The 18,915-nt window shown below is 43.8% G+C and overlaps 1 long non-coding RNA gene across 1 annotated transcript; it reads left to right on the top strand.

Annotated features, from left to right (window-relative positions):
- Positions 1-6,294: 6,294 nt before the first annotated feature.
- Positions 6,295-15,844, top strand: LOC144097137 (uncharacterized). Its single transcript, XR_013306912.1, has 3 exons — positions 6,295-6,374; positions 8,614-8,779; positions 15,579-15,844. It is a non-coding gene; the product is annotated as an uncharacterized LOC144097137 (long non-coding RNA).
- The last annotated feature ends 3,071 nt before the right edge of the window (positions 15,845-18,915 follow it).

The raw sequence follows: 18,915 nt of genomic DNA, 5'->3' as shown, positions 1-18,915 counted from the left end.
TCGCCATTCCGTCCACATACTTTATAAGCAGCAATATAGGCAACTCTATACATTGTGCTGCGTGACTGCAAGCGGATGAATACAGAACGACATTACACGTGGTCATGGCATGAGAGTGGCACAGGTCTAGCGCTCGCAGTTCACCAGCAGTGAATAAACCGTGTCTTCTGTATCTCTAATGTTTTAATGCGATAGCATTGAAGAGCTCGTGTCGTAGAAAAGCCTGTGTTGGCGTTCTTGGCATTGTAATGCGAGAACTTTGTGAAGATACGAAAAATCGAACCCAGGTCTTTCAGACTGCGAGGGAGCACGCGCAGAACACGCTAAGAAGGCTCGTTGGTTCGAACTGAATTAAAAGTGTACCTAGTGAATGCGTTGTGGTCTTTAACTTCGTGAAGTGGCTTTCCTGTTGCGTGTTGTGTTTTATGGCACATAGGCAGCTGAGGCCATCATGCGCCAAGTCTCGTTTTGTATACTGATGCGTACGTGAGTGATTATGAGTATGCGATTTGTCCGACGGGCAGGGCATCGCGCCGAACTGGCGATGGCGTTTCTCGGACTCTCTGGGAGCGCTGGAACACGCTGTCGCGTTCCACTCTTAAAGGTGAAGCTTAAGCGTTCTCCAATTTTTTGCTAATGAACTACCGTCACACAACATTTAATGAAGTCGCTCATCCCGACCCTGGCCTGTCGACCGCTAGGGTCTTTGGTAGAATGCTCGCGGTTGATACCTCCGACAATGCCAGAGCCATCCATCCTCCATCCAATCTCGCCACTCTCCATCACCCAGTCTTCCAGCCCCGAGCAGAAGGCACGATGACATGACGACTACCACCACTGCCACCTTGTCTGGGACTCCACTGACCAGTCCTCGTGGGAAACAGCAACCTCTGTTCTACATTTAAGGGTGTCAGTGGGACGCCGCCGCCAACCTGTGGGGACCGGTGGCTCTGCAGTCCCCATGGGCCAGGCTTCATCTGCTCATCATACACTCAACTTCCTTACATAGACGGCACTCTATTCACTTCCACTTCTCTTCAACGATCCTGCTGCGTCCTTCATAATGCCCTTCACCTTATCAAGAGTGTCATGCATTCTAGTTCGTAATCGAGACAATCGCGTCGTGGCCCCTAGTAATGTCGTGGATCGTGGAGTAGAAAGACGAAGACGCAGGATGTAGCGCGGGTTGAGCGCTCACTCAAGACCTACGGTCGATAAATCATGCCGCCACAATCCTTCATACCATTCTGTTCTTCGGCTCACCGTTACGTAAAATAATGTGCAAAGCCTCGGTCGCGGGTGTATAGCCAGTATACCTTGGTGTCCAATCTATGATAAAAGGACTAAAGAAAGCGCATGTGGTCCATGTGCTCTAAACCAGACCATGATGCAGAGTGCTCTTGCCATCAGCCAGACATGCACGCAATCGTCATAGGCTACTGTGCTCATTTGTGTTTCCTCGACAAGGGTTGAGCGGCAGTGACAAATATCAGCAGCGCCATGGTTGTGCTCAAGATTTTGAGAAACTGTTAGCCTTGAACACTCGTAGTACTCTCATGATAGGCCTCAGAATTTTTTATATAACTCGTACAGAAGGAATGCACCCGGCGTTTTTCGAATGACAAAGGTTCAATATTGCGCAACAGATTCTCATCTTTAGGAATGGTGGGCTAGAGGGGCGGAGCGTCCTTAATTTTGTCATCCGCCTCATTGATCAGCCGCCCGACGCACTGCTCCCTCCGCGAAAGCTTCACTCTGTGGCTAGTGTAACGGGCGCCATCTATGGAAGCTACTTGTAACGACAACTTTCTGGCATACTCGTTGAAATAAAAATAACAATTTTTTATATCGTTAAAGCGGAATTTTTCGTTAACAATGTGTTGTAAGAAATATTTAGGATACAGTATATCTTAAGGAAAACAAATGTCGGTGGGAGAAGTACACTGCTGCGTAGGAACAGAAAGCGTGTTTCAGCTGCCTAATTTCCGGTTCATTACCAGAAAACGTTATCGCAGAGAATAGTGCCGCAAACGGAACATCGATGTAATAAACTGTACAATGGCAATAAGCGTAAACAGAGAAAAAATGTTACACAGTGATCTTTGCGCCGGTGATGGCACGCTATTTAGGTGATAAATGGAACACAATTACTCCGCAGTCCGCACGTGTAATAACCCCCACAGCCTATAAAGCCCACAACAGCAAAAATTACAGTTGTCATTCTACACCGAAATAATTCCATCTTTATATCGCGATGTCCTGGACTCTATGCAGAAAGTCTTTTCTTTCTAGTGCTTTGTGTTCAAAGACTGCTGTGAGTCCTACTTTTGACGAATTAGCTGCTGCGTGTTCCACACAGCAGCTATGTTTCCTGAGAAGTGTTTTTTCTGCTTGTCGAACTTGAAAAGGTCGGAATATGGCTTTTCGCTGCCCGCTGAGATCCACACCAAGAGCATGATTGGAATTCCTAAAATTCAAGCCAATAATACAGCTTCTAGAAAAGAAGCATCTGTAGAAATGAGATTGGCATTGCGTTTTGATATTCTTTATTATGTCGACACTTGTGCCCCCTTTGAGCGCACAACCATTGTTGTTATAAACGACGTTATCAACGGCGTTTCTATAAGCTAACAGCAGAAATTCCAGCAATTAATGGGCGAAACACCGAAGGTAATCGATGGGCACAATTCACACTACAACCGCTTTGCCTATGCTCCTTGCCTCGGGAGAGTGTCGCATTTTTTGGGTGGGTATGGTGAAAGTTGGATGTTTCTTCGGAACCAGCCCTCGCTGAGCATAGACTGCTGAAAGTATATAACAGCCGACAACACCACTGATCGTGGCGGCGAAGTTGCCCGGCCCTTCGGGTCTTTAGCAATCGAAGGCACTGCGGCGTACATGGCTTCTCAAGCAGTGTTTGATGCGAATAGAGGTAAGAAATTGTTTTTCATTCATACCCTGTCTATATATATATATATATATATATATATATATATATATATATATATATATATATATATATATATATATATATATATATATATATATATATATATATATATATATATATATATATATATATATATATATATATATATATATATATATATATATGCTTCTACCTCTCCCTTCGTCTCGACTTCTTTGTTTAATTATCACACCTGCAAACGATACGTTCGCCTGGTTAACCTCCCTGCCTTTCATTCATTTGGATTATCTACTACTGCCACCACATTACATAAATTTGCGAGTATACAAAAGGTGGCACCCTTAAAATGCTGCCCGTGGTGCAAAGCCGCATATAAGCAGCACCTTTATTTATGTATTTCTATTTATTTGTTTGTTTATTTATTTATTTATACTGCAGCCCAATTCTGGGGCTATTGCAGGAGTGGGCTAAACAAATGTACAGAAAATTTCATACAAAGCAATAAAAAATGAAAACAGAATTGAAAATAAATAAGGAAGAAAACTGACACAGTAACAGTGAGCAACATGATAGCAACACAATTATGCAGTACTAAAAAGTAAAAGCAGCAATTCACTAGCACCAATATGCAAAACATAAAATCAGGTATTGCTAATTTATAACAGGAGGGCGTTTAATGGCAGCGACCTAAATGTTCCAAGGATCAAGTTCAAGTATTCAATAGTTGGCGGAAAAAAAAACTGTATTTGAAATTATCAGTGCGAGCAAAATAAGCCTTAATGTTAAGGTTATGGTTACTCTTAGTTGAACGTGGAATATCTATATCTGGGGGAATATAGACGTGATATGAGACACGATAAGAAAAATTCACAGTGCAATGAAGAAACTTCGGTGACTGTATGAGACGGCGTACGGATAAAGGAGTTAGATTCATTGAAGCCAAGGCGCGACACGGTGAGAAATGTTGATCATGGCGGCGATACATGAATCTGATTGATTTTCGTTGTATGATTTCCATGACTTTAATGTCGCAACGCTTGTCAGGGTTCCAGACAGGAGAGGCAAAATCTAGTACTGGACGAATTAAAGATTTATACATTAATAACTTAGTCTCTTTTGGAGCATTAGAGAAATGGCGCCTAAAATACCAAAGCTTACTAATTGCTTTAATACATTTTCGGTTTGTGCGAGTGCGTCCATACGCTCCACCAGTTTCTTTAAAGGCGTTTACTAAGCGTTAGGACAATCTAAGAGCCAATCCTTTAGTACCGCAAGAATAATAAAGAATATTTAGTGCTTGTTTGTGATAAGGGTAATCTAAAAACTGCAGCAGTAGCCAATACGCCGTCTTGATGGAAACAGTCTTTATGTCAACCGGACGATGATATTCATAAAAGAAAAATCTACACGTGGCAATGCTTTGGTATTCCTCGTGGGCATCAAGCACACCACACACAATTCAAGATATTGAAGTATGGCGTCCTGCGACAAGTTTTCTGAACAAAGCCATCTGGAATGTGCACAAAATTTTACAGTACTGGTGTGTAGAAGAAGGTGACTAGCAACACGAAAAGCCTAAATGCGTTGAAAAATCTCGCAGGGTTTGCAATGGGCATAATTTCTTAAAGGTTGATGAAGGCGAGTGAAAATGGTATAAGCTTTTCAATTATCTCTAAAGTATGAGCGCGTGGTTTCAGACTTTGTTACAAAATACTAAAAATTAAGTGTCTTTTTCTTCATTATTTTTTCCCCCAGCCTTTCCTAGATACACATTATGCATGACATTTGAAAACATATTATAGTCACATATCAGTATGTCTTCAATTACTTTCCTTTCGGCGATTGCCATTCAGTTCCTGCCTATTTTCTTCGCTTCGATAGTTCGTTGCAGCATTTCCAGTTGGTATTTAAAACATTCATTTCGTTCGCCTGGCTAATGACGTTCGTGTCGTTGCTATTTTCTTGTCCACTATTGCGATTTATACGTGTACATTTGAATGAGTCTTCCATATGTCATGCGCACATAGTATTTCATACACGTGTCCTTTTTGTAAAGCAGCTACTTTCCAAAGGAAACGTTTAACTCTCTTAATGTGGCTGTGTACTGAAACCTTTCTCAAAATCCAAAATTTAACCCACTTGCCCTCAGGTACGGCGAGTTACTATCGTGAGAAAGTTGAGGACCGCTGACGCCTCGCATAATGCCCCTGAAAAACAGAAACAGCCGCCGCATTTTAAGATCCCAGTGTGTATTTGTAGGTAAGGGAAGTTCCCTCTGCATGATGACCTTTTCGGTCAGAGGTTTGGTTGTCTACGTTAGCCTTAGCCGGAGAGCGCACTACAGGGTAGACTTGTCGAAGGGCGGCCGTGCCTGAGCTATCAGGTCTTTGCATATATATGCAGTAGTATGTCTTTTTGCTGCGGAATGGCACATATGCGCAGGCGACGACCTCGATAAAAGGAAGCCGGGGGAACTGGGCCAAAAAATCTAGTTCTGCAAAAAGAGCCAGGCGAAAATGGCAACGCAAGTAACGCGCAGCCGTATTATATATGCGGTCCTTTTTCCGCTGCTCGTCTCGAGTGTATGTGGTCCTCTGGCTCTGGTCACTCGCATATACCCGCAGCTTCCAAGCTTCTGTGGGAAGCGATCCGGCCATTTGGTGGTTGGCGACCGCACCTCATCATTGGCTGCCATTGGTCGCGATATGCAGTGAATGGTGAGATACATCGCAGCGCTCTGCAAACAGCCGGCGACCGGACCTGATCACTGGCTGCCATCGGCTGCGAATAGTTTCCTGCACCAACGACAAATTTAAATCACTCTCTATCACCGGGCGTCAAGGAACTGTACAGCGATTTTCAAACCCTGTTATAAAAATCAATGTTAAACAGATTATAATTCGAAAAAGCACGAGCGGAAAAAACCGTGAAGCGTCCATCACATAAACATAGTGCAGAAGGGCTGCGCAAGCGATTTTATTAGCGCGCTAAGGCGAGACATACAGCTCGAAGACTGAATTTAACGACATCTACAGTTGGAAGTGAGGGATATATCTCAAAGCGCGTTTTACGTCATGATGCTGTATAAAAATATTTGCATGAAGCCAATTCCTTGAAGAGCAATAGAAACAGTACCTGAACATGAATAGAAATTTAACGAAATCCCTATGAAATATCTGATTAGCAATAGAGGCTGTACAACAATTCACCTTAAATATTCTACTGCGCGGGTGTAAATTATAAAGACAGAAATGCAGCAAACTCTTCCTGATTGATATTCTGACGTTCTGCAGAGCTTCTCAGCCATATAAAATGACTAATGACCAAGCGAATGCGTATATTTGGAGTGCGGTACCACCCACCACACAGTTTAGAAAGAGAATAATGTCTTCATAAAGACGTTTCCTGGAGCGCTATATTGCACATATATTGTCGCATCGCCATGGTGAGAATTTCTGTTCAACAGTATATATATTTACATGGGGTCTGCCTTGGAAGCAGACTTTAATGCTACTCACCAACACACTCCTCTGCTCAGTGACTTGCAAGCCCTTTTCATGAAGTTTCCTTTGCACTCCGTTTGCTTTCTTCTTGCACTGGCTGCAACGTCAGAGTAAGAACAGTCTTGCATTATTCTATGCTTATTGCGTGAATGGTGAATGATTCAGCAGGTTCTGGCAGGGTAACACTTCCGTATGGTTACGAAAATTTTCCTATCTTAAATAGAAAACCTCTCTAGTGATTTCACAAGTGAGACATACACTAAGAAAAACAGAAAAGCTGTTTTCAGCTTTTGCGGGGCACAGAAACAATATAAATTCGCGCACCGCACTGCAACGTGAATCCAGTGGATGATCAGAGGTCAGTGATTATTGAGAAGATTCATATCAAGCGATTATTCGCAGTCAAAGCTGGAGAAGGTTCTGGAAACTCAAGCTGTTGTCTTTCAAAAAGGGATAAACCGCTAATATCAGTCAAAAGTACATCTTTAGGGAAACGCTCTGAGATAGCCGTGCGTGGATGCCGCCGTATGTGCTAACACTCATGAGAAATTTTTCACCTTTTTTCGGTTACGTTATTCCCCTGGACTTTCAGCAGAACCTCAGTTTATCTTCTTACATCTGTATTTTGTGAACGCAGCAGTCGTGGCTTTAGTGCCTCTGGCGTTAGCGGCTGGTTATCCCGAGTTCGCGCGTGTGATTATGGATGATTATGGAGAGGGAATAATAAACCGCCGTGTGCTGTGCGATGTAAGCGCAAGATAAAGACGCCAGAAGACCAAAATTAACCCGAAGAGCCTACAGCGTTAACTTGTTGCCCATGTGATGCCTTGCGACGTTAAATCGTAGAATTGATAGAAATTTTGTACTTCTCTGAATGCACTCATATTGTGGGTAACATTGTGAGAGGCCTCCTTGCGACGTTTAGGACTGTTCTATTACTACTCACCATTCAGGCGACTTAAGAATCATAAAGATGACATCCAAAAGGCCGGAAACGTGGTTAAACATTATAAGCCTAAACCTCACAACAGCGCAAGAAAGAGACAGGTATAAAAAGAAGTCAGCAATAATCTCTTGCGACGTATAACGGCCTATTACAAACGTTTTATTTTTTATCAATGCCGACATATCGCTCTATACGCAGTTAAATAGAATGCCCTTCAAATGCGTGCGAATATGCTAATCTAGACCCCAGATATTGAGCTCCAAACATTTAGCACTAAGTTCGTTATGGTCTGCGAACATAATTACCTATTCAGCAAAAATTCTGTACTATAAATTTAAGTGGTGCTTCGCAAGCTTCAATATACGAAATAATCACGAAGTACACAAGTCTCAGAGTTCATGATGGCCGGTTCCCTTTCAGGAGCCTGTTTCTTTAACCTGCAAACAGCCAGGCTGAATTCAGTGTCGCGAAGATGGTGAGGCGTGCAGTGGCGTGGGACGGAGCGCTCGCGCTGGGCCAGCGGGCATTAAATCATCTCATTGTCTTCGTACATCGCGTCTCATTCTTCGGCTGGCCGCCACGTATCATTTAGTGAAGCTTGCGGGGTACCACCCAAATCTCATCCTCCCGATGATCGTGCTTCGGGGCCCCGTGCCTGCATCTTTCCCTCGGCTGCGGGTTCCTGGTCTGCGTCGTCCGGCTGTGCCTCAGCGTGCCAGACCGGAACTGACTTTGCCGTTGCTCCCCCGCCCCATCCCCCGCCCCAACCACCCGACCTACCGACCCACACCGACCCGAGACGCCGCTCACATGCGAAGACACCGCGCTCCTACTCATGCCGTTCGGCTCGTTCAAGGTCGTATAGGCCATCGGCTCCTTGTGGCCAGCGTCTCGGAATCTACGTGGACCAAGACTCATTCGCTCATCTATTTCATCGTGGTGCCAGCACTACATCAGCTTGCCATCTCTGTTATAGGGTCATCTCAAGCCCGCCACCATTTCGCGCGCCTCTTCGTCAGCGTCTTTCATTCACAATCGGGACGATCGCTCGGTGATCCCGGGTAGTGTCGCGAAGAAGCTCAAGCTGGCAGCGGCGCGATACAGAGCGCTCGCGGCGGGCCAGCGCGCATCTCGCCATCGTTCATCGCCGACGTATTCTTCCGCTGGGCGCCAAGTAACGTAATGTTCAGTCAGTCTGCGTTGCTAGTAAGCTGAATCGTGTTTTCTTTTTACAGGTGCGTATTGTCTCCCCGGTTTCCAGCTCATCGCACAACAACAACTAAACATCCAGCAGCGCACAGGCCTGTACGTTATTCAATGCAGAGGCATCCACGTGTTCGAGCACATACTGTACCTCCTCCAGAGTGGGTGCCTCAAGGCCCAAGCGTTTGTCCTGTACTGGTAAACATATTTTTCTACTAACCTTGCAAAGCCATCCCGCTGCGTGCCACTGGTGCGATGGTAAAAGTCGTTAAAATCCCTCAAAGGGACAGACAACTATTCATGGCGGGCTGGCAAGACTGCAAAATTTTGTTGCATCCAAGAGCTACGCAGTTACTTTTGCATATATATATATATATATATATATATATATATATATATATATATATATATAGAGAGAGAGAGAGAGAGAGAGAGAATTAAGTATGTATTATACTGTGTTATAGCGGGATAACAGTTTTGGGTATTAGAATTATATCCTCAAATATTGGAGATATCTTTTGCAAACAACAAAAAACTGCGTAATGAGTTCTATACAAAAGAATGCAATGCGCTTCTAGTGTATATCTGAAACGGTCCCTAAAGGTTGGGTGGAGTTCAACGTGCGCACACCCTCTTGTTTATAAAACGGAATGTTTGATTCCGACTGTGCCTGAACAGAATATACGGCGAAATATTAGTGTTTGAGAAAATCATGTAGAATGAAATTTAAATATGTTGAAAAAAAATGCTAATGTAGCAGCACTTAGGCATTTGTTTCCGCTCCGGTAGCAACTAACACTGCACAATTTAATGCCTTCGCATACGCTCCTCTTATCTTTTACAGGCCTGCGTAAGCTTTCCTCTAAACTCCTCCAAGAGAACTAATTTTAAATTTTGCCGCCTTCGAATTTGAAGTGATGATGATTTTCCTTGAGTTCTAATAGTGTTTTCAGTTTTCTGCGTTATTAGCGGCAGTGCGCAATAAGAACAACAAATTAGCGCTCTGAAACTATTGGCCGTCTGCAAGTAAATATAAAGCAGACGCTTTTGTCTCTATCACTCTCCTTCACTAAAGCAACCGTGACACTGACATAGCGAGAGGCCATCCATTTCTCAAAAGGCAGTTTCTTTTGAACAATTAACTCTCCTGTAAACATTACGAGCCCGACTATATCTGTAGGAGAAGACAATGCACTCCATGGGCAAGCCACGCGCTAATTGTGACTGAAAAGAGTTAAGTTTATTTACAAATTTACAAACAGTGCAGTCTCCACTAAGAGATATGGTAGGGTGGACATGGTTATAAAACAAAATGGCTGCATTTGGGCGAGTTGGTTTTCCATTCTGAACGTAAAAGCGCAAAAAACACAAGGACACAGACTAAGGCAGACAACACGAGCGCTTACTTCCAACTGATTTTATTTCATGCAAGAAGCGAAATTTATACTCTTGATAAGTGTCTGCACATGCTTACAGGGCAATTACCGCAGAGTTATGACTGATACCAGTTATCATGTAACACATATGAAAGATGTCAGATATGCCATCTCTTTTTGTGACAGCAGAATTGATGGAGCACTTATGCAATCATCCCCAGCTCGCGCTATCTCCAAAGCTTCCACAATTTCTCGGGTAATTTGGCATTTGTGCACGTAAAGGACTTTGCACTTGTGAAAGAGAGGACGACAACCCTCTTTACTTTTACTTTTGCACTTTAAACAATGAATGCTCATGTGCCCCCCTTTTTTGTTGTTCACAACGTAGTCATGCTCGCTCAACCGCTCGTTCAGGCATCGTCCCGTTTGGCCTATATAGTATTTTCCACATGATAAGGGCACTTTATAAACAACACCTTCACTGCATCTCACAAACGGCTTTTGATGCCTGATTTTGCAACCAGTTTTTCTTTGGTTTCCTGAAGTACTTTGCTTACATAATGACATCAGCTTATTTGGGGCAGAGAACACCACGTCAACGTTTGCCCTGTTACCAATTTTTTTGAGATTGTGTGAAATCTTATGTTTATAGGGAATGACTGCAAATTTCTTATTGGCTTTTGTCTCTTCCGGCTCGTCCTGGCACTTGGCTTCCCATTTTTTCTTTTTGACAAGTCCTTCCGCCACAGAAACCAGCAGGTGTAACGGATAACCCACATCTTGCAATTTGTTGGACTGCAGGAGAAGGCTTTCTTCGATTGCATGTTCACAAGACTTCTTTGTACAGTTAAGAAACCCTAAACGAGCTATGTTTCTTTTTATAAGCTTTGAGTGCGCGGAACTGAAGGGTAAGGGCATTTTTCCATCCCTGGGATGATAAATCCAGCAAGTGTGGTCTTCTAGAAAAGTTAACCTGATATCGAGAAAGCGTATGCTACTGTTCTCTGGCATTTCATGCGTGACTACAAGAGGAGATAGGCTACACTTGAAATGATCTAAAACCTTTTCTACCGCCTCATTGAGGGTGATTGCAGTGGTGTCTAAGAAGATTAAAAAATCGTCGACAAAACGAAAAACTTTTAACACCCCTACGTCTTCAAGGCAGGCTAAAAGCCTTCTGTCACATTCAGCTAAAAACAGGTCACTTAACAAAGGAGCTACACTGGACCCAATACATATTCCTTGCTTCTGCAAAAACAGATCGTCGGCCCACTTTACAAACGTAGAATTGAGATATGTACTTAATAGCTCCAAAAAACCCCCAACACTCACTCCCACTGAATTCTGGAAAGCAATGGGGCCAGCGTTCTCAATACATCTTTCAACGCACTGCAATAATCCGTTTTTCAGCAAAGAATAGTAAAGGTCTTTGACAACGACCGAGAAGGCAAACATGTTCTTTCCATCGCTTTGCTTTAGAAAATCAATTACATTTCCTGAATTTTTTATCATGAAAGGGTCATCAACAACTAGCTGTTTTAGACATTTCTGTAGGAAGTCAGAGACTGGTTTTTGCCAGGTGCGCGCTTCCGAAACGATAATTCTTAAGGGACATTCCATTTTGTGTGTTTTAGCGGAAAAGAACATGTTAAGACTTAGATCACTGGCCTTTTCTACGGACTGAGCTAAGCGGGTTAAATTCAAGGAGATGCACAACTTTTTTGCTTTCAATCTTACTTTTGACAAATTTATACCTTTTTGCCTATCAAACACTTTCTCAACAGCATGACTGACTTTTTCATGAAAAAGGACCTTAGGCATCACAGCAAAACCACCTTCCTTATCACAAGGAAGAAGACATAAATCGCCTTGCTTCAGGAATTTCAAAACACTTGAAGGGGAAACTTGAGGCTTTGTCTTCGGACACTTCTTTAGAACGTCGACACCCTGCGAGACGCAGCTCCCTTGATCACTCGTAGGTGCATGTTTGGAGACTGTTCGGACCATGGCCAAGAGTTCCGGTTTTGATTTCTTTTGCTCCACAGCGAACTTGGGCCCCAGCTGAAGTGTACGGCGTACCTCTTCGGGAAGTGTTACCTCCCCAAACGTACGGACGTGGTTTTGCGACCTAGACAGCCGTGGAGGGACCAGTTTGCGAAACCCTGGCAGGACAGTACTCCATAAAAACTCAGAAACCTGGTCGAGCGTTCGATTGAATTGTTTCCATTTTCTTTTGGCGCTCGGCAGGCTCTCACCCGTGAAAAGCCTTGCTTGCAAGCAATCCTTGTACAGTCTTGCTTGCCTTCTCCACTCCGCTCGAAGTCACAAAAAGAGATGGCATATCTGACATCTTTCATATGTGTTACATGATAACTGGTATCAGTCATAACTCTGCGGTAATTGCCCTGTAAGCATGTGCAGACACTTATCAAGAGTATAAATTTCGCTTCTTGCATGAAATAAAATCAGTTGGAAGTAAGCGCTCGTGTTGTCTGCCTTAGTCTGTGTTCTTGTGTTTTTTGCGCTTTTACGTTCAGAATGGAAAACCAACTCGCCCAAATGCAGCCATTATTGAATTACATTTCTAGTACAATGGGCTCTTTTTCATGTGTGAACAAGTATTCGGAGTACTGTCCTGCCAGGGCTTCGCAAACTGGTCCCTCCACGGCTGTCTAGGTCGCAAAACCACGTCCGTACGTTTGGGGAGGTAACACTTCCCGAAGAGGTACGCCGTACACTTCAGCTGGGGCCCAAGTTCGCTGTGGAGCAAAAGAAATCAAAACCGGAACTCTTGGCCATGGTCCGAACAGTCTCCAAACATGCACCTACGAGTGATCAAGGGAGCTGCGTCTCGCAGGGTGTCGACGTTCTAAAGAAGTGTCCGAAGACAAAGCCTCAAGTTTCCCCTTCAAGTGTTTTGAAATTCCTGAAGCAAGGCGATTTATGTCTTCTTCCTTGTGATAAGGAAGGTGGTTTTGCTGTGATGCCTAAGGTCCTTTTTCATGAAAAAGTCAGTCATGCTGTTGAGAAAGTGTTTGATAGGCAAAAAGGTATAAATTTGTCAAAAGTAAGATTGAAAGCAAAAAAGTTGTGCATCTCCTTGAATTTAACCCGCTTAGCTCAGTCCGTAGAAAAGGCCAGTGATCTAAGTCTTAACATGTTCTTTTCCGCTAAAACACACAAAATGGAATGTCCCTTAAGAATTATCGTTTCGGAAGCGCGCACCTGGCAAAAACCAGTCTCTGACTTTCTACAGAAATGTCTAAAACAGCTAGTTGTTGATGACCCTTTCATGATTAAAAATTCAGGAAATGTAATTGATTTTCTAAAGCAAAGCGATGGAAAGAACATGTTTGCCTTCTCGGTCGATGTCAAAGACCTTTACTATTCTTTGCCGAAAAACGGATTATTGCAGTGCGTTGAAAGATGTATTGAGAACGCTGGCCACATTGCTTTCCAGAATTCAGTGGGAGTGAGTGTTGGGGGTTTTTTGGAGCTATTAAGTACATATCTCAATTCTACGTTTGTAAAGTGGGCCGACGATCTGTTTTTGCAGAAGCAAGGAATATGTATTGGGTCCAGCGTAGCTCCTTTGTTAAATGACCTGTTTTTAGCTGAATGTGACAGAAGGCTTTTAGCCTGCCTTGAAGACGTAGGGGTGTTAAAAGTTTTTCGTTTTGTCGACGATTTTTTAATCTTCTTAGACACCACTGCAATCACCCTCAATGAGGCGGTAGAAAAGGTTTTAGATCATTTCAAGTGTAGCCTATCTCCTCTTGTAGTCACGCATGAAATGCCAGAGAACAGTAGCATACGCTTTCTCGATATCAGGTTAACTTTTCTAGAAGACCACACTTGCTGGATTTATCATCCCAGGGATGGAAAAATGCCCTTACCCTTCAGTTCCGCGCACTCAAAGCTTATAAAAAGAAACATAGCTCGTTTAGGGTTTCTTAACTGTACAAAGAAGTCTTGTGAACATGCAATCGAAGAAAGCCTTCTCCTGCAGTCCAACAAATTGCAAGATGTGGGTTATCCGTTACACCTGCTGGTTTCTGTGGCGGAAGGACTTGTCAAAAAGAAAAAATGGGAAGCCAAGTGCCAGGACGAGCCGGAAGAGACAAAAGCCAATAAGAAATTTGCAGTCATTCCCTATAAACATAAGATTTCACACAATCTCAAAAAAATTGGTAACAGGGCAAACGTTGACGTGGTGTTCTCTGCCCCAAATAAGCTGATGTCATTATGTAAGCAAAGTACTTCAGGAAACCAAAGAAAAACTGGTTGCAAAATCAGGCATCAAAAGCCGTTTGTGAGATGCAGTGAAGGTGTTGTTTATAAAGTGCCCTTATCATGTGGAAAATACTATATAGGCCAAACGGGACGATGCCTGAACGAGCGGTTGAGCGAGCATGACTACGTTGTGAACAACAAAAAAGGGGGGCACATGAGCATTCATTGTTTAAAGTGCAAAAGTAAAAGTAAAGAGGGTTGTCGTCCTCTCTTTCACAAGTGCAAAGTCCTTTACGTGCACAAATGCCAAATTACCCGAGAAATTGTGGAAGCTTTGGAGATAGCGTGAGCTGGGGATGATTGCATAAGTGCTCCATCAATTCTGCTGTCACAAAAAGAGATGGCATATCTGACATCTTTCATATGTGTTACATGATAACTGGTATCAGTCATAACTCTGCGGTAATTGCCCTGTAAGCATGTGCAGACACTTATCAAGAGTATAAATTTCGCTTCTTGCATGAAATAAAATCAGTTGGAAGTAAGCGCTCGTGTTGTCTGCCTTAGTCTGTGTCCTTGTGTTTTTTGCGCTTTTACGTTCAGAATATAAAACAAATACGCAGAAATACATGAATACCAACACTTAGTTTTATATAGAAGCCTGATAGCAAAGAAGACGGAAGAAGGCGAATGCTAAGGGACCAATTGGGGCGCTGCACAGAAGGGGAAATAGTACAGGATTCTTCCTCATGCAAAAAAGACCACCAGTTTGTTAATATTGCACTCAGGTACCGATAAAGAAACATCACTGCAAAATGCACATTCTTAAAAAATACAGAATAAGCAAGTAAAAATAAAAACAATGGTAGGTAATGAGTCAAATAAAAAAAAGTAAATTTTATTACCGATAGTGCTATGCTTCTAGATAAGGTCCTAATACTGAATGAAACCACGAAGGCTGTTTTATGATGGTAAATCATTCCATTTTCTTATTGTTGAGGTTAAAGGCGAATTCCTGTACTTTTCCGTTCGGGCGATGACAGCATTATCTTTGTAGGCATGACGATGCGATGTAAAATACAAGGTGGTGCTAAAATATGCGACCGGGCAAATCTTGTGTTATTGTGATAAAAGCTGGAAAAAAAAAGACAATCGCGAATTTTCTCCGCAGTGGGAGCGACGGCATATGGTGCGTTTTCTTCAAGCATAGAACATTTTGAAATCGTGAGAAGGTTCAGGAAATGAATCAATCTGCTTTCCTCTGGACGGCTTCAACTCAATTGGTAGAGTTTATTTGAGAGGGATTCCAAATGATTGGTATGCATGCTATCCACTTGCGATGTTCGCCTTTCTCTATGTATAACCTTATTTGTTCGTTTCGTTTTCAGTGCGCACCTGGACTACGGCCAGGGGATATATGTGGTCATGACCCACACTGTAGGTGTGCCATAGATCTTTCAGCAGAATATCTGCACCATTACCCTTGCATCTATATACCCATATGATACTTTTGAAAGATACACACACCTAAAACCCTATTGTGGCAGGAAAGGATAAAAGGTGCGGCACCGACAAGGCGTCAGTTACTGTGCGATGTGAGAAAGCAAAAATAAAACGCCATACATGTGCTATGAAAAAGATGTTTAAAAAACAAGGTACATGCCCTTCACATTTGATGAATATCTTCAAAATATTCTCGTTTACGTTAGCCTTGTTGCAAAAATTTTCTTTGTCGCTACAACAAAACGGCCACATTTAGTCCCACGACCCATTTTTCTGGCTTTCGAAAGACTTGCTTCTCTTATTCGCGCCATTTTAATATTATAGCATTAAAACACACACGTACGAAAAAGCTCTCCGTGAACCAGCGGCAAAGGATGGAAAGGTGCGAAATAAAGAGGGTCAAACCGTCCTCTCCACTTGTAGTCGGGGTAGGGGGAGGCCGGGAGGTAGCTGGCCGAGAAGAACCCAGAGGGTGGCTGCCGTAGACAGAGGAGATTCTGATGTGGTCGCAGGAGTGCGCGCCGTGAAAGTGGTTGCCGTGGGAACAACCAGGCGAGTTGCTACCGTGAAAGAAGGAGGATGAAGAGGACGGTGAGCTGAGAAGAGAAGCAGATATAGCGGATCGGTGCGCGAGTGCAGGATTCCACTCCTCCGTGTAAATTGCAGTGTGCGAGCCACCACACCTCCACAGCCGAGTGTCGACGGTTACTGGAGGTTATACATGGAATAGAAGACCAAAGTGTGCAAGGGAGTAAGGCGTAAGGAAGAGAAAAAACTCTACGCGATCAGTAAATGCTTCTGTAAAAAATCTAATGTAATGTAAATTACATTACATGTAAAGGTAAATCACATTGAGTGTAATCCAAAGAAAAGCTTCTGATGTGTCGTGTCATTCGAAGGGGAGTAAATCTAATGCTGCTCGTTTTCTTCAGGGCGACCCGGTCGCCAGTCAATCCTGTCTTTCTTTTTTTAATGCATGGACAGTCTGCAAGTGAATAGTTTAGACTGACGTTGACACCACCAGGATATTTTAAATACCTTAAATACAAAAATGTGGGCAGCATTCCCTTAAAGGTCTCTCCCGCCAAACTTCTCACTAACAGTTTGAAATAAAAGTCGGCAAAGAAAAATTGCTTTTCAAACTGTTTTAATGATTCTCATGGGGTCGTCAAGGTTATCGTAGGCTTAACGGCAGCAGCAAAGTCGCGGACTGTTTCTAACAATTGAGTCGCTGTTGACAGCACATTTATAAAGCAATATTTATTCTCATTAAGCATACTTTTAAGTTCAATAAAGGTTTCGTATACGTTTAATATTAATCTGTTCAAAAATCATGCATAAAGTAGAAGTGAGGGAACTGGAACAGTAGCTTGATGCAACTGTTAGGTCTCCAGATTTAAAAACCAGGATTGTCTAGGCACTCTACCGGGTTCTGTAGATTTTTATATAAAACAAGCAAAAACGACAATTCTGCACATTTTTTGAAAAAAAACCATTTGGTATTTCGTGAGGTTCATTACGTTTTTGTTTTAACATTAATAATGTAACTGCCACAGAAAACGAAATACAACCTTTGTCCGTAAAGTTTTGAGGCTGACTTATTTTCTTCTCTAGAAATGATTCCCCAAAACAAAATTTGGTGCGTATGTTGGTGCGCCCCTGCCTTATGTCGTCTTTCACCGACGCTCTCCCCGAAAGGAACCTCTTGGCCACACGAAAACTCGCGACCGCGATAGTGTCTCGTTGCCGTAAGCGCCCCGAAGGAGCTCATAGGTCTGTGTGGCTGTCTTGCCAAGCGTCACACAGAATTATATGTTTACATGCTGTTCGAGGTGGACGTCCATCTCCCCACATTCAGTCACACTAGAATGCGCAGACTAGTGACAGCGTATTTTTCTACATGTAGTGCCATCTAGCGGCTGCCACAGCAATTCACATAAATAGCTCAGGTTAGCCCGAAAAGATGTCGCTACACATACGCACCAATATTCGCTAGGATGGCGGCGAGCGACACATTAGTTGTGGTAGTTTTCGTCTTTATATTCGGCATATTATCTCCTTAATATGTTTTTATTATTCGGCACCTTCTCTCTTCGCCATTTCCGACTTGCTGCACGTCGCTACCAAAGAGCAACGCGATCCTTCATTACGCACGATGATTGAAGGCCTCGCCGCTGAGAGCCCCGATCCCTCACTGCGGCTTTTTGACCTTGTGAAAATGGCATTCTGTACCGGCGCAATCACCACCCTGACGAGCTTGACCTGCTGCTTATCGTGCCTCAGCGCCTGCGCTCATCTGTCTTGCGCGAACTTCACGACCTGCCAACCGCCGGACATCTCGGTGTGTCTCTGACATACGACCGCATTCGCCGTCGTTTCTTTTGGCCAGGATTATATCGTGCCATCCGTCGCTATGGCGCCGCCTCCGACATGTGTGAACGCCGGAAAAAACCATCTGTGCTGCCTGCTGTTCACCTCCAGGCTACCGATATACCTCCCGCTCCTTTCAACCGCACCGCGGTATCGACCTTCTTGGCCCTTTTCCACTGACCCGATCTTGCAATAAATGGATTGCTATCGCCGCCGACTATGCCACAAGATACGCCATCACGCGTCTGTTGCCAACGAGCTCCGCTACAGATCTCGCGGTCTTTCTTCTGCACGAGATAATCCTTCACCATGGTGCACCACGGCGACTCCTCACCGAACGCGGCCGCTATTTCTTGTCCAAAGTCGTGGACGACATCCTTCGGTCCTGTTGCACTCAACACAAACTCTCCACAGCCTGCCATCCTCAGACTAATGGCCTTACCGAACGTCTGAATCGAGCACACCTAGACATGTTATCTATGGACGTCTCTCCCAACCATCGCGATTGGGATGAAGATTTGCCGTATATCACGTTCGCTTATAATTCGTCTCGCCATGACACTGCACGATTTTCTCCTTTCTATCTTTTGTTCGGCCGCCATCCTCACTTGCCCTTGGACGTTGTTGCCGCCCACCATACACACAGGATGCCATTACACGCGCCGCCATGGGGCGCCAAGTTGCTCACGCTCGTCTCTCCGCCCCTTAAGTCAAGCAGATGGCCATTTACGACCACCGACTTAGGGCCGTCCAGTTCCCCCCGGGGTCCCTCGTCCCCCTGCGGTGTCCCTCTCGCCACGTTGGCCTTTCTGAAAAGCTTCTGCCCCGATACACCGGCCCTTACCGAGTCGT

This window comes from Amblyomma americanum, chromosome 7 (genome assembly GCF_052857255.1).
Source record: "Amblyomma americanum isolate KBUSLIRL-KWMA chromosome 7, ASM5285725v1, whole genome shotgun sequence".
Classification (NCBI taxonomy): Eukaryota; Metazoa; Arthropoda; class Arachnida; order Ixodida; family Ixodidae; genus Amblyomma; species Amblyomma americanum.
Note: the sequence above shows the minus strand (reverse complement) of the source record. Positions and strands in the feature narration are given on the sequence as shown.